The following is a 14,241-nucleotide window of genomic DNA, read 5'->3' on the forward strand; positions in this document are numbered from 1 at the left end:
CACAGACACACACAGACACACACAGAGACACACAGAGACACAGACACACACAGACACACACAGAGACACACAGACACACAAAGAGACACAGACACACACAGACACACACAGAGACACACAGAGACACAGACACACACAGACACACACAGAGACACACAGAGACACAGACACACACAGACACACACAGAGACACACAGAGACACAGACACACACAGACACACACAGAGACACACAGACACACAAAGAGACACACACAGACACACACAGAGACACACAGAGACACACACAGACACACACAGAGACACACAGAGACACAGACACACACAGACACACACAGAGACACAGACACACACAGAGACACAGACACACACAGAGACACAGACACACACAGAGACACATAGACACACACAGAGACACACAGAGACACAGACACACACAGACACACACAGAGACACACAGAGACACAGACACACACAGACACACACAGAGACACACAGAGACACAGACACACACAGACACACACAGAGACACACAGACACACAAAGAGACACACACAGACACACACAGAGACACACAGAGACACACACAGACACACACAGAGACACACAGAGACACACACAGACACACACAAACACAGAGACACACAGAGACACACAGAGACACACAGACACACACAGAGACACACAGACACACAAAGAGACACACACAGACACACACAGAGACACACACAGACACACACAGACACACACAGAGACACACAGAGACACACACAGACACACACAGAGACACACAGAGACACAGACACACACAGACACACACAGAGACACACAGACACACAAAGAGACACACACAGACACACACAGAGACACACAGACACACAAAGAGACACACAGAGACACACACAGACACACACAGAGACACACAGACACACAGAGGGAATCTAATGATCAAGGAACTAAACAGGAAATATAAGAAACTCAAAGCAGCATAACTAAGACTGTAAATGAACCAGAACATAAACCATAATACAAAACACAAGAAACACAAAGTGCTGGGTCAAAAGGACCCAGAACCATCACAGTACTTTTCTTTGCTCTTCACTGTTTGAGTGCAGACAGACTCCACATTAAACTATGACAGCACCGTCCCTGCTGCTGCTGTCAGACCTGTTATTCACTCACTGCTCGCCAGTGTTTCTAATGAGTTTTACTCATCCAGGAGAGTTTAAAGCACTTACAAGCAATGTTCCCTCTAATTCTTCATGTGTCTGAGCGAACACACAAACTCCCTGAGCGATCCACTGTGAGCGACATTAGACGTGTGCACTGTGGTCATGCCAGCGTCGAATCATCCAAGTTACATGTTTATTAAAGTAATCAAATTACAGCATTTACATTTATGTTAGACTACTTTTAAGACTAATTGGAAGTAAAAATAACTTGAACTCCAATTTTGAGAACACAACTTTATTTTTTTTTAATAAAGCTCTGACTTGTATTCTGAGTCTGTGGTCTGGGAGAGAGTCTGTAACTCTGTCTGCAAAATACATTATATAATGACCAATGTTGGGCAATTAATTATATAGTTACTTCTTCAAAAAAGTTACTGAGTTATGCAAACAAAGTTTTTTGCAGCTGTTTACCTAAAAATGCAGCCAAAGCGATTTTTAAATAAACATTTCAAACTATTTACAGAACAATCAGCTGTTCTGCATCAAATCTGATGCCACACAAATTATTTGTGCCACTCCAAAAATAATTTCTGTCCACTATGAGATGAAGGAGAACAACAGCCTGATACCTGCAGGCCTGACAGCAGCAGATGTGTCACTGCTGTAACACCTGTAACATTCAGCAGTCGCCTCATTGTTCTGACACACAACAAAACTATTGACTACACTACACACTAACTACACACTAACTACACACTAACTACACACTAAGTACACAAGATTTGCACTAAACGTCTCAAACCTCTCACATCTCAAAACACGCTGTCACTCTGTTTCTTAACAACTAAATGCCATGTTTTGATTGGTCAACATGGTACATTTTTCAACCAATAGGAAAGGGCGGGGATTTTTGGTGTTGTTTTTGCTCACAGGCTTTTGAGCGTTTTCCTTATAAAACGCCGTTTTTACCGTTTCTTCCTGCAGTAAATATAAACAACGACAGTATTCAGGAAGAAAAACAAACATTGCAGATATTTTATCATAACTCTGGTTTTACGTGGCCGATCAACACAATTTAAAAACTGGTATAAAGTCCACACTTTGTCCGTCAGTTGTTCATCTGTCCTGCTCACATCTCCAATGGTTGTACACGTTGTCATTAACGTGGCTTCACTCCACATCAGCCACTTTGCTAAAACACCGGCACATATTTACTTTAATTTCAATTCAGGTTAGAATTCTTTTTGTGTGCAACACAGATTTTCTCTGCGCAGAGACCGTGCCAACAGTGCGCAATTGTGCACGTGCGCAGCTTAGAGGGAACATTGCTGGTGACTACCAATAAAAATGAGTGTGCTTCACTGTCAGAGCTACGGTGATTCAACCAGTAGGTCGAATGACTTGATAATAAAAATATTTGTTTGATGCTTTGCATTGAGGCGCATTGTTGAATTTGCAGGGAAACAATAACCTCAGATCAACTGTTCAAACCACTACAGTAGGGAGCCATGTTATGAATAATAAACAAATAATAATACTAATACTACTACTAATAATAATGTTAATTTAAGTAATTGTTTTCGACTGAACATCACATATAATGTAACAAGCAGTAAATTCAGGTTAAGTGCATTATCAGCATTTGGAGGAGCTCCTTATCCTTCTCTTTACTGCTCACCTCTGACAAAGTGTTCTCACAGTTTGCTAGCCTCTTTCAGCCTGCTAGCTATGCTAACAAGTCTACTACACACACTTGACTCGGTCACATGACAGACAGCAGAGATAGCTGCTCTGCTAGCTAAGCTAACTCATGTTAAAGGTCAAAGAAATGAGGCGATGCTGCTGGGAGTTATGTCACAGACTAGCAGAATTTAGTTATTCAGCATAATATTTAATCCTTATTATCTGCTCCTCTCACCTCTGTTTACATCTGAAAACAAGAAAATGTAGCCAACAGTTTATTAGCTTTGGTGAAATTATAAACAGGCATCAGCGCAGTCACCTATACTGTCCTTTAATGCAAGAGCAGCAGGAACACCAGTTAATCTAAAATCTCCTTTTCTCTCTAAAAAAGTGACAGCAGACTGAGTCAAAGACAGAAACCTTATATAAACACCAAATATTCACTTCCTGATCCAGGATTCAAAGAGGATGTTGAACTTACTCAGCTTCTTCTTCTCATGAACGTCTTCACTCTGCAGCTCTGCTGTCTGGACCAGGTCTGTGTAGAAACAGAGAAAATCCTCTGCTTCTTCTCCGTCAGCAGTCCTCTGTGTCTGCAGACTGCGTCAGATTAAACACCAGCAAAGAGTCTGAAGCTCACAGGTCAAAGGTCAGCTGCTGCACCTTTTGTGATATTAATTTGATCAATAATTAACCTGCAGCAGGTTTCTGCTCCAACTCCAACACAAAGAAAAAAACCCTGAGAACAAATCAGATGATGTGTGGGTGTGTCTGCAGGCTTCAATAGATGAGCATTAAACACTCAGCAAAGAGGCTGAAGCTCACAGGTCAAAGGTCAACTGCCACACTGTATATAACAATTCCCTTTTGAACAGTAGATAGCCTGTAGGCGTCTCTGCAGTGATAAACAGTTTACACATTAAACACTGAACCATAAAAGAAGCTTAAGCTGCAGCTCACAGGTCAAAGCTCAGCTGCTGCACCCAGTTATGAGTTTAAATAAATCATTAATCATGATCTTTTCCCTCTCAGCACTTTCACTTGGCCTTGGGGTGTTTTGACTGAGCTACACTGTATGTTTCAAATGTTGTAAATAAATTGGGAGTTAGGGCTGGGCAATATGGCCTAAAATCCATATCACGGTATAATTTGAAGCATCAAGAGTGTGGCTTATGTATGAATTCTGGTTGTGCTTAATGACCTCGAACTGATTTGGGCTGCAGAAATCTGTTAAAAAATATTTTAGTACAACTTTGGTAAGCTGCACTGCTTGATGGATTGTCAGAGCATTATGGATGCCGTTGTGAGGAGCTTCACGGAGTAATCTGGGTCCAAAACTCCGTCCGCTTCAGGTCCCAAAGTCAAACGAACATTAAGAGTTGCTCACATGAATCCTGTGATGAAAGATTTATTTCACTGAATGTTTCTTCAAAGCTCATTTCAACCTGTTGAAGTCATGAATGAAAGTGCAGACTGAGAGTGGATCACATGATGTTTAAGGTGTGTCATGTGACATGTTCAGTATTGTCACACATGTCTAGATTGTCCCTGATATCATAACTGCTCAAACACTGATGATTATATTTGAAGAATTATTACTGATGGCAGCAAAGTTTGAATGGAGCTCTCTGTCTGTGCTGATTTGTCGCCCTCTGGAGGTCAAAACACAAACTGCATGATGTCACTGTAACCACCACAGTGACAGGAAGTGTTTTTATGACTGAAACACTGAAATGATGCTAACGGCTGTCGTTAGGCTCACTGACAGCAGTGCTGATGTGTTCATGTCAAACACTGGCTCAGGTCAGACTCCTTCATCCTTCTCCAACATGAGGCCGCCCTCAGACCCACAGGAGCTCTGACCTTTGACCTCCTGACCCTAACCATTTTAGTCTTTTTCCATCTTTAAATGCAAATCCATCCAAACCGTAGCCGAGCAAAAGAAGCTGGAAGTTGTTCTATGAATGATGTTGTTGAAGGAGCTTGGAAAGAAAAGCGTCTGGACTTCTGCACAATGCCAAGTTAGATAAGGGTTAAAAGAACAAGATAAGAATAAATAAAAAGATCAAATAAGGACAAAAAATAACTTTAAATATAAAATAAAAATATAAATAACTGCAAATAAGTACAAATAAGTAACTGAAGACATGTGTGGTCTGCAGATGTCGATGTACATGGATATACAAAGGAGTTTAATGTGCAACATGAACTTAGTGTGCAAAGTGACCTGATGTGCAAACTGCAGTTTGAGGTCGGTCAGCTGTTCAGGAGTCTGATAGCAGTGGGGAAGATGGAGTTGTTGAGTCTGGATGTTCTAGATTTCACACTCCTGAACCTTCGTCTCGAGGGCAGAGGTGTGTCTCTCCTCTGGACTCTGTGATGGTAGCTGCTCTGCAGAGAGGGCAGCGGGGTCCTGATGATCTTCTCCACAGTTGTTATCACTCTCTGCAGGCGTTTGCGGTTTGCAGTAGTGCTGCTGTACCATGCAGTGATGCAGCTGGTCAGGGTGCTCTCCACAGTGCAGCTGTAGAACCTGCTGAGGATCTTGGCCAACATACCAAATTTCCTCAGCCTCCTCAGGAAATACAGCAGCTGCTGAGCCTTCTTGACCAGCTGTGTGGTGTTCAGTGTCCAGGTGAGGTCCTCACTGATGTGGACGCCCAGGTACTGCTGCTCACCCTCTCCACTTCACGCTCCCGGGTAAACAGAGGCTGGTGAGGCCTCTTCTTCTTCCTCGTGTCCAATATAATCTCCTTTGTCTTATCAGTGTTGAGGGTGAGGTTGTTGTCCTCACACAATGACACCAGACCAGCCTCCTCTCTCCTATAAGCCACGTCGTCCTCTCCAGTGATGCGACCGATCACTGCAGTATCATCCATGAACTTCAAAATGATGTTGTCTTTGTTGGAGGCGACACAGTCATGGGTGACCAGGGTGTAGAGGATGGGACTGAGGACGCAACCCTGTGGGACGCCAGTGTTTGTCTGCAAGTCAAAAAGAAATGAACCTGAAAGATAAACTGTAATATTTAACCAGACTAGATCTTTGTAATACATTTCTGTGTCATGTTCCTGTTCCACACAGGTGCAGACTGTGGAAATCTCTGTGGCCATGTAGTGGTGAGGTTGCTACCCAGTGTGGTTATGGGGTTTAAATAGAGTGGCTATTGGACGAATGTCACCAGTGTCACCAATTTTCTAAAGAAATATATTTCAGAAGGTGCTGTTGACATGAAAATCTCACCAGATGTGGCAACAACCCATCAAATCCACACATGCAAAGTAATCAAACCACACGTTTCCATAGATTATGTGTAATAAAGAGAAATAAGACAGGGAAAAAGTCTTGAACACACTTGCTGCAGTTTGTTTAATACTTTGTACAAAAGCCTTTGTGTATGATGACAGCATCAAGATGCCTCCTGTGTGGACAAATTAGTCGTACGCATGTATTCTGTGCGCTGTGGGCGTGGCTCTACACAAAGTGACAGATAGTCTCCGAGGTAACCACCATGAGATGCTCAAATGCTCCTAACTTGCACATCACATGTGCTCAGATGTTTCTCCACATCAACAGGGCCCCTTCTATAAACTGTGAGGATTCAGGTCAATGGAAGAAGAAATGACATAAAAGTTTATATTAAATAAACTGAAAATAACAAACCCAAAGCAACAAAAGAGTTTTGCATCAATCATTGGTTTTTAATTTGAGATCTATGTAAGAATGCTAATCACAAACTGCTAATGAACTTCTACCATGGAGATCCTTCTGCTGCACACTGTGGTTCAGCTGCTGTGGAGGACAAGAGGAAACTGCAGCGGGTGGTGAGGGCAGCAGAGCGGCCCTGGGCCCGACACTAACCTCCCTCAGAGACATTTATATACTGGCAATGTCGTCCTCAAGGACCCCCTGGACACTCACTCCACCCCCCACCCCTTCCCTCTGGTAGGTGCTACAGGTCGATCAGGTCAATAACAAACAGACTCAATAAAAGGTTTTACCCACATGAACTTACAATGCCCCACTGTGTGTGTGTAGAACAAAGATGTGAAGCAGCATAAGACTCACATGTGATGCTGTCCTACATGCATAGAACTAAGTAACAAAGTGATCATGAAATAAAGAAATGTCCCATCACAGATGTTTTGCCTGACAGCTGTGTTCAGCTCACAGAATAAAGAGTTTGAGTCCCTCACTGACTCAAACTCCTTCAGTGACACTTCCAGCCTTGCAGATTAGTTTGCTGATCCTGATGCATCTCTGGAGCTGATGCTGTCCCCCAGCAGACAACAACAACATAGATGCACTCACTAGTCCACTTTACCCTCTAATCACATCTCTGACATCTGCAGGTTGCTCCAGTAGAGACTCTTGTGCAATGCCAGGTGTTTGTGTTTGTATTTGTCTGTAGGTACACATTAGATATGACCATAGACGCGCACACACAAGTGAACACAGGAGCACAGATGGTTTCCATCTCCACCTGCTTCCCTCTTTCTTCACACAACTGTGAGGATGATGAAGAGGTTTCAGGACGAGGTGGTCAGCAAGCACAGGATAAAGCAGGGCCATGAAACTCTCTCGTGCAGCAGATGTTTAATAAGACTCAGCTTTAGGCTTCTTTTTCCACCTGGCAGCAAAGTAACAGCTTCACTAATGTGAACAGTCACAATGTTAAACGTTTCTATATTTTCATATATTTTTATACGTCATCTGTTGATGCTGCAGAATAAAGTCTGTTAACAGAGTCCAGGATGTGTAGAGCAGGTCCAGCTCTCCCTTTACTGTGTCCACTTTCATCAGCCCCTGTGAAGTGACACAGAGTGCATGTGTGTCTGTTAGCTGTTGTTTATTGTGAAGAAGACAGATGGAACAAATGAACACACACTTTTAGAGAAATCTGAAAAAGAAACACGTGCTTGGGCTCCTTCTGTGCTCGTCTTTATTAATGCTGATCTTTCTTTCCTGTTTGTTCTTTGGCACAAGCTTCAGTCTTTTCTCCCAGGGCTCCTTCACACTTATAAATACACCTACATTCATTTATACACAAACATCATGAAACAAAGGGGCTGGCTTTGTAAAAGAGGACATAAGATCCTCTCTGAACAGCACATTAATATCAAACACAGGACTAAACAGGATATACTAAGTCTGTGGTGTTTTCATTATTACTTGCTAAGTATTTTTCCAGTGGTTTGAAATGTGACTCAAGTCTGATTCTTCTACTGTGTGTGAACTCTAAGCAGCTGCATTAAACACCTGCTTTTCAAACGAGGCTCAATTCTGTGACTCTGTGAATGTAAACTTTTGTCACCTGCATAAATAACAATACTTGATCTAGTAAGGACTGCAGTGCTCCTATGATCCCAGCTTATAGATGGAGGCTAGCATAAGAGGCTCACCAGCTAAAGCAGCACACCTGGGTCTCCCAGCCTATTAAAAGCAGCCCTTTGCTTCACCTGCTTCACTAAACATTATTATTATTATTTAAGCAGAGTGGTGTGATTTATGTAGGCATTGCTGTGTGACAGGAGGACTTTTCTTGCACACCCACTGTTGTGGATAGGCGCAGCTTTGGGTCACGTGGTGTCGGTAATAGTAATAGTGATTGCTATATCACCTGTTCACGTCCCGAGGGAATTTTTGTGAATGAGTGGGTGATGGGAGAAGTCGACTTTTGCTGACCGCTCAAGCTTACAATGTTTATTTTGATCACTGTTTTTCTGGATTTTAAGGATTTGATAACAAATAAAGACGTTTTTAATCTGGAACTTTGACTTACGTTTTGAACAGCGGGCGCGTCAACATTATTCCCCTATTCAGCTGCTCGGCGACTCAAAGGCTTGACAGTCGCCAATACCCACCAAATGAGGGCGCACATGCTTCCACGCCCACTGGTGACTGCACACATCCTTTCAAGGAAGCATTTCATTCATCCCTAACAAATGGAACAAAACACTGTGCAGCGTGTTCAGGTTTGAACGTGGCCCTGGCCTCTCTCTGCATCCACCTGCATCGGCCTTCTTGTGTGTTGTACCTCCAACAACCCAACAGCACATCCACTCCCTGCTGAACTGCTTGGTAAAGTTTGAATCAATTCTACTTTCTTTGTAGGTACATTTCATCTGTGAACTCCTGAACTCCTTTACAGCAAAGGCTGCAACTCATTGGTGGTTATGTCACCATGAGAAGATTTTATTCTTTTCCAGAATCTTTTAGGATCATTCAGATGTTTAGTAGTTTTTGAAGGACAGGATTCTGATTTGGCCTTTTTAATGAAGGAGGCTGAACGATTTCCGAGCTGCCACAAATCAGCCAATCTGCTCCAGATTTAGTTTCTCTGGCCTGAGCAGCATCCCTGTTTTTAAGGAGACTGCATAGCTGAGGAGAAAACCAAGGATTGTTTCTGCATTTCACTCTAAATCTGAGCATGGGGGCATGCTTATTTATCATTTTGATAAAAGTGTCATAAAAATAATTCCATGCCAGCTCACCATTGGTGATCAGGTAGATTCTGTTCCAGTTATAGTCCCATAAATCATGAAGCTTGCTGACAGAAAAGCTTCAAATCTCCTTTGAAAGCTATTTGTGGTCTTGATTGTGGGAGCTTCAGTTGTCTGACTCCAGCTGCCACACAGTGGTCACTGATATCATTTGCAAAAACCCCAGTGTGACAATACTTATCAGTGAAACAGAAATCAGGAAGTGACGACTTTTCTTTGAACATTTGCTAAAGCTAAGCTGTGCTTTCTACCACAGTTGGGAAAAGAGGAAAGAGAGTATATTATCCTTAATGTATTAGGAAAAAAGAAATCTGATACCAAACTGATATAACCACAATAGTCACATATCAAGTAACCAGAGTACAGCTGTGCAGGACTTTTATTGTGAAAAGCAGGAAGAGGAAACAGTTTTCATGAGCAAGCTTTTCTGACATGTGTATTCAGTGGTTGAGAGGAGGCGGCAGACAGCAGGACAGTCAAAAACTCCGACCACACTGGTACTGGGAATCCCACAGTGCTCGTCCTTTAATAAACACTCCTCACCAACAAGGCCCAGCTGAACGGCTGCTGTCTTATCATACATGAAGCGAGCAGCGTTCATACAACAGAGGGCAGGGGCGCATGCTTGTGACATCACTAAACATTAAGTTGTCTTAAAGAGACACCACACTATTGCGACTGTTACACATGGAAACTTATAAGCATAACTTCTCTCCAACAAACGTGGAATAACAGGAAGATCCTTTATAAACACAATTTCTTCTTCTTTATATGGAGGAATTAACTGGAAACAAACTTGGCTGCATGGAGGACAATTTAAAGGAGTTTCTTATAAAATACTACAGAACTTTAAAATTTAGAGACGAAGCCAAGAAGACACTGCAGAGGTTTCAGCCTGATGTGAACTGTTCTGCTTCTTTCTGTGAGTTACGCACTGAAACTATTTCTCATCTATTTGATCAGAATATAAACAGCAGAATCAGAGTTATTTCTAACAGCAGTCTGTTTCATTATTGATCCAACAGCACAGATTTATCACTGATCTGTTAAACCTGATCACTTAACCCTTTCACACACAGTGGTCACTACAGTTACAGCTATTCAAAGGCTACAACCATTTAAAAATATTACTAAAACTAAAATGAAAGAACAATCAGGTGTTGCAATAAGATGATGATGATGTGTGTCAGTAAAAAAAGTTTGTCCACCAAAAGACAGAAGAGCACAGGGATAAACCTGCAGCCTGACAACAGGAGGTGTATCACTCCGCTGGTTTTCTACTTAGTGACAGTGTTTACAAATGTGCCTTTGTGACATTCATTAGTGCCCTCACTGACACACAAAACGACTACACAACACAACACACTAAGTAAACACTCCACACTAAACGTCACAAATCTCCCACATCTAAAAGCTCTCCCTCTCTCTCTCTCGCTCGCTCGCTCTGTCTCTGCCGTTACCGTGACTCCCAAAACTTTTCCCTCTTCCTAAAAAACCAAATCCCACATGTTGACTTTTTTTAATTGGTCGACATGGTGCATTTTTCCACCGATAGGAAACGTGGATTTTTTCCTTTCTTTACTGTTTTCGCGCTGTCCTTAGAAAACGCTTAAAACAAACAAACGTGAGGACAGTATTTAGAACAAAGTGTGGCTGATATATATCATCATAACTCTGGATTTACTGGCCTGTAATTAAAATGTAAAAACCTTGAAGTCCGAACTTTCAATGTGGCTGAAACAGAGACTCAGCGTGGCTGCAGCTTGTTGCTGTGTCAGCTTACATCAGTCATGTGATTTGGAGGTGCAGCGTGTCCGTGGACCACAGAGGGTTAATAACACTCACCTTCCATTTCCACAGTGTAACATCCACCCAAACAGTAAAAAACAGAGTGTCAATTTTACACTTAGAGAGTTGATTTTAACTCTGTTTCAGATAACATTTGGTCCCACTCAAAATTAGAGTAAAATTTACTCTATGGCCAGTGTTAACTTTTTAGTGTTAATTCTACTCAGTTTAGTGTCAAAATTAACAACAAAATGTGTAAAAATATTTAACACTGAGGGTTATTCACACTGTTTAGAGTAATATGATTTCACTTTATAGAGTTATTTTTAGTCCAAGTTCACTCTAATGTGTAATAATATTTCATTTTCATTATTTTTTCATATTTATCATATGATGCTATATTTCTAAATGGCTGTGATCTATCCTATATTGTGAAAATAACTACAAACATACAGGTTACAGTAACAGCATTTATTAGCATAACAAACTCTTACAAATGACAGTAGCTATGATGCTCACCAGAGAAAGCAATATGGGACCACAAAGAGAGCGTTGTCATTCACTCCATACGACAATTGTATGTCAAAAGGCCTGGGATAATGCAGGCTGTCAACATGAAAGACAACTAAATCTTGCTTTGTCCTGGTCAACTCATAGGCATGGAAATGTTCTTGAAAGGCTACTGTACATAATGGCAAAGTGAGAAGTACCAGTTTCTCGTGTATTATCAGAACTGACTCAATCTGGTAAAACAGGCATTTCAGACACTGCCACAAATAACCAAATGCGGGCGGTAAACAATACCATTCTGTTTAGCCCAGTTCACTTTCATAACTTGAACTCTATTGGGCAGTTGCATTGCTATTGAAATTCCAGAACCTCCTTTTACCATATCTAAAGACACCATTTTTCCTGGACCAATGTCTAACCGACTAAAGGCTGTTGAAGATTGCCAAATGTATGCCATATAATTCTGCTGTTTTTTGGCCAGCGTTTTGGTGATATTTTTGAATGATTTGAGCTGTTTCTTGAAAAACTTGTGCTTACCTTCATAGCGCATGCACCAACTATGAAGTACAGGCTCTATTTTTTGGATGCAGCGAGGATAATGGATAAGAAAATGGTGCTTTGGTAAAAGGTTTTTCTGGGGATACAACATCTTGAAGTTTGTGGTGTTCCACAATCAAATGTTTTAAATATACACACATACCTTGAGATAACATAGGAGAAAATACAATATTAACTATCTGTAGTAATAAAAGTAGTAGGCCCCAATGTTGGTCAGTAGAGGTTACCAAATCTCCAAACATGAGGGGAACATTCCTCAGTAAGCACCATGTCTGAATAGCATTCAGTCCCAGATCATTAGACTCTCCACCTAAATTCACAGCCACTGGCCTATTGTTTTTCTCCATGAATCCATAATCAAAACTTTGTATTCTCAAATTCAGTTCTCCCAATGTAAGATGTTGTTCTTTTAAATACAAAAACAATAACTTCAGTTCGTACTGGGCCACTCCTTCCAAAACATCATGCATCACATCAACTGAGAAGTTCTCAGTTGTGTGAAAATATGTCAGTGAATTCAATAAGCATGAACTCTTTACACCAAAAACATAAGGAAGCAATGGATTATTAGACATTTCCTGACAGTGAGCAGTGTGGTTGTCTTTGGTGCGCAACACTATTTTGGGGGAATCTTCAGAGAATTCTGTTTGAAAGTCATCTTTTTCAGCTAAACAAAACCTGCAACAGTACCTTGCACTGAAAGACTCCACCAGACCAAACAAGCTATGTAAGCCTAAATTATCACCAGTGACCTGTACCACACTACCACGAACATAACCACCAAACAGTGGAATCTCAATACCATCGCTCTCTAACACTTTAATGTCTCGAACAATAGGAGCAAGAATTTCACTAAAACCATAACGTTTCAGATCTTGTGCATGAAATAAGGCACAAAGGTGTATGTTGGCCAAAAATGAATTCCATTTGGGAGAGAAGTTTCTTAAGGTAAAATATACTGCACCCAACTCGTGAATACCTCGCTTGGAACCAAGAGGATTTGCAACCTCAAAGTCATCATAGAACATTTGGATCTGAACTGTGTGCTTTTCTGTTGAAAAAAGAGTCTTCAATAGAGATCCATCACAAACATCTCTGAGTCTTGAATCACAAGTGTCGGATTTTTTCAACATTTCTCCAACATGCTGACTCTTAAATATTGATTCCAATGTTGATAATATTGGAACATACATGAATTTATCTTGAACAACTGCCTGATCATATGTTCCAGTCTTTTTATTTCGCCTTGTGTCAAATCTTGAGCCAATTACACATTCAACTGGTTCTACAGTTTCCCACTTGTCTGATAAATATTTTGACCTCTTGTACTCCGAATTAAGAACTGAGAAAGGATTCTCTAACTCATCAGAGTCCAGTGGTCCCCCTAACAAAGGGCTCTTATACTTAACCAGAGGTGGATGCAAAATACCACACACACAGGGCACCCCGACCTGTCTTATTTGTCTTTGAGTGTCAGATATTCACATGTGTGCATGTCCATGTCAGCTCGCTGCAGTGAGTGAAGAAGCTGATCAGCATTAATGCCAAATAACCCACTGCTGTGAGTCCAGGCTCAGGTTTGGAGCAGAGATATTTGCACATGTAAAACAAAAAGCATCACTTTTGTTTACTTCCATATTTAGCTCACGTTAACCAGCACAGCAGCGCGGCTTCTTTATCTTTGCTGGTGTCTGATTGTCTACAAACAACGATCACCTGACAGGCTGGAACAAGCTGCTGCATTAAGCCGATTATTGGTCTGCAGTCTCCGTTGAACTCGAGGCATCGCCGACACGCACACAGCAGCTGCAGAGCCAGCGCCGCTTTCTCTGGTTTCCACTGGTCTCCAGAGGTCCCAGTTAGATCTTGGAGCAGAGCGCCCACAAACGCACACAGCTCCAGGACTGCCTCCACGCTGTCCACCTGCAGGACAGAGAGGAGAGGCTGACATAGCTCCATCCTGCTCTCTGTATTAGCTACTTCCTGTCAATCTGAGCGTATGCAAATAAGAGAGACACATTTAAATGA

At 41.7% G+C, this 14,241-nt stretch overlaps 1 protein-coding gene across 7 annotated transcripts in view; it reads right to left on the minus strand.

Annotated features, from left to right (window-relative positions):
* The window catches only part of LOC148105978 (protein NLRC3-like), a 663,817-nt gene that overhangs the window by 392,622 nt on the left and 256,954 nt on the right, over positions 1–14,241 (minus strand). The gene's annotated exons all lie outside the window — the stretch shown is intronic.

The sequence above is a fragment of the Neolamprologus brichardi genome, chromosome 3 (genome assembly GCF_056152115.1).
Source record: "Neolamprologus brichardi isolate AB-2024 chromosome 3, ASM5615211v1, whole genome shotgun sequence".
NCBI classification, from domain to species: Eukaryota; Metazoa; Chordata; class Actinopteri; order Cichliformes; family Cichlidae; genus Neolamprologus; species Neolamprologus brichardi.